At 40.4% G+C, this 2500-nt stretch overlaps 1 non-coding gene across 1 annotated transcript in view; it reads left to right on the forward strand.

Moving 5' to 3' along the window:
• Positions 1-2180: 2180 nt before the first annotated feature.
• Positions 2181-2500, forward strand: part of LOC117577382 (small subunit ribosomal RNA) — a 1994-nt gene continuing 1674 nt past the window's right edge. The window contains exon 1 of the ribosomal RNA XR_004573155.1: positions 2181-2500. This exon is cut by the window's right edge and continues 1674 nt beyond it. This is a non-coding gene — a ribosomal RNA (small subunit ribosomal RNA).

A 2500-nucleotide genomic window follows, 5' to 3' on the forward strand; every position in this document is an offset into this window, starting at 1 on the left:
CTGCTGTGGCAAGGAAGGCTGTGTATCGCGTATGTGGCAACCAATAGGTTCTCGTTGAAAAATTAGGCATGTTCCGCTGTGTACAACGTTTAAAACAATAGAGGGCACTAGGACGCTTACCTTGTGGTACACCGGCTTTCGATACCTTTTGTGGTAGATCGCGCATCTCCGCATCTGACATAAAAGCTTCTGTTGTCGAGGTAAGATTGCAGAAATGCGTAAATGGTTGAGGCAGGTTTTTCTAAGCTTAAGCAGTAGCTGGCGGTGCCAGATACTGTCGAAAGACTTGCTTCACGTCAAGCATTACGGCGGCAGCAGTAGTTCTTCTCCTCGAATGCGTCCAGTATCACTTTGACTAAACGGTGGCATTGTTCCGGGGGGTGGAGTGAGAACGCCTGAAGCCAAACTGGTGATCCGGAATCAACCCAGCTTCTTTCCAGCACTGGCAATACTCTGCGCAAAAATACTCTTTCGAGTATTTTGGAGAGTATTCGACAGCAAACTTATCGGACGATAAGAGCCAAGATTGGCTTCAGGTTTGCCAGGTTTGGGTATAAGAATTACTCTGCTCGTTTCCAGATGGTTTGGAAAATGTCCTAGCTGAAGCACCTGCTGTATATGTTGGCGAGGAGTTGTAGGCAGGGAGGGGGAGAAGCTTAACAGCCAGTGCTTCAATGCCATCAGCGCCCGGCGATTTATTCGTCTTGAGTCCCTCGATCTCAAGTTTGACCTCATCCCACCGAGACCATAGCTAGCTCTTCTTGGTTGTTGTTGGGTGTTTTCATCAATAGTTGTATGGGCCGTTGCGTAGCTGAGATTATCCAGGTCGGTGCATCTTATTATCGGCTTGAAGGCTTCGCTGAGGTGCTCCACAAAAGCTTCAGCTCGTTCTTGCTCTGTGCGGCACCAGGCGCCACTAGCACGCTGGACTGGAGCAACTCTCTTAGTAGGTCGTTTTATATGACGAGTGACCTGCCAAAAGGTTGTGCTGTGGGTCTCCAGGCTCAACATTGGCCAGGAACTCTTCAAAACGAGCTCTGCTTGAGCTTTAGGAGCTTATCCTTAAGCTGCTTTGCGGCTCTGTTAAATACCCTTTTATCTCTAGGATTTCTGGATAGGAACCATACTCGTCGCAACCGTCTCTTCTCAGCTACTAGCGAGGCGATCTCTGAAGACCAAAGGTGTAGGACCCTCGTTGGTAGTCTGGGAGAGATTGGGGTTCTGGGGGAAGCATGTGCTGCTGCGTTGTGCATGTGTTGCGTGAGATCTTGCACTGGGTTGACATTTTCCGTTAGCCAGGCTTTGTAGGATTGCAGTCTCGTGCTCCTCTTGATCATCCTGGGATGTGCAGCTTTTCTCAGTGCAGGGAGGTTCAGCCGCAGTTCCACTGCGCTGTGGTCGGAGAAAAGGTCCGCGTTAGAAGACAACGAGACTTTGGCACTATCAAATCCTTTGGAGAGGGCCATGTCCAGGTATGTCCAACCTATACATGGTGGCAGTGTGGCTCATCACGTATATATGTATTTGATGCATATATTTCAGTTTGCATATTAAGTAATAATTATGTTATTATTAATTAATTATTAGTCTCATCCGATATAAAATTGATACTATTATATGGTTATATAATTATTACTATTATATAAGCATATAATGTATTAAATGTCTTTTTCAAAAGAAGACGGTGTTTCGTAGCTAAAGAATTAATATTTTGTGAATAATTGAAAAATCCTCTAGAACACTATTGTGGACAGAGGTTTTTACTAATATAATATTGTCTACACGTAAATGCAGAATTAGATAAAATTATCAATTGTCATCAAAATAAAATAATTTTTTATTCAATTAAATGAATTTAAATTATAAATATGCATGTGTGATATAATATATTTAGTAAGTTGAAATAAAATGATATTTTTGAACGATTATATGCATATATATTTTATATATAAGTATATATATTTATATAAACAATTGTGAATTATAACTAGCGAACGTGAATGCTATCTAATTATGGCCACATTCGTATATAGTACATGTCAAGTATAACATATATATATATACAATTATTGAATATTATCGTTTGTTATTTAAAATATTTGTGAGTTGTCATGTATTTTACATATTTGAAGATTTATGTAATTATATTTTAAATATATTTACATAATGAAATGAACATTATTCTGGTTGATCCTGCCAGTAGTTATATGCTTGTCTCAAAGATTAAGCCATGCATGTCTAAGTACACACGAATTAATAGTGAAACCGCAAAAGGCTCATTATATCAGTTATGGTTCCTTAGATCGTTAACAGTTACTTGGATAACTGTGGTAATTCTAGAGCTAATACATGCAATTAAACACGGACCTTCTGGAACGTGTGTTTTTATTAGGCTAAACCAAGCGATCGCAAGATCGTTACACTGGTTGAACTCTAGATAACATGCAGATCGTATGGTCTCGTACCGACGACAGATCTTTCAAATGTCTGCCCTATCAAC

This window comes from Drosophila albomicans, unplaced genomic scaffold (assembly GCF_009650485.2).
Source record: "Drosophila albomicans strain 15112-1751.03 unplaced genomic scaffold, ASM965048v2 utg000136l_pilon, whole genome shotgun sequence".
Classification (NCBI taxonomy): Eukaryota; Metazoa; Arthropoda; class Insecta; order Diptera; family Drosophilidae; genus Drosophila; species Drosophila albomicans.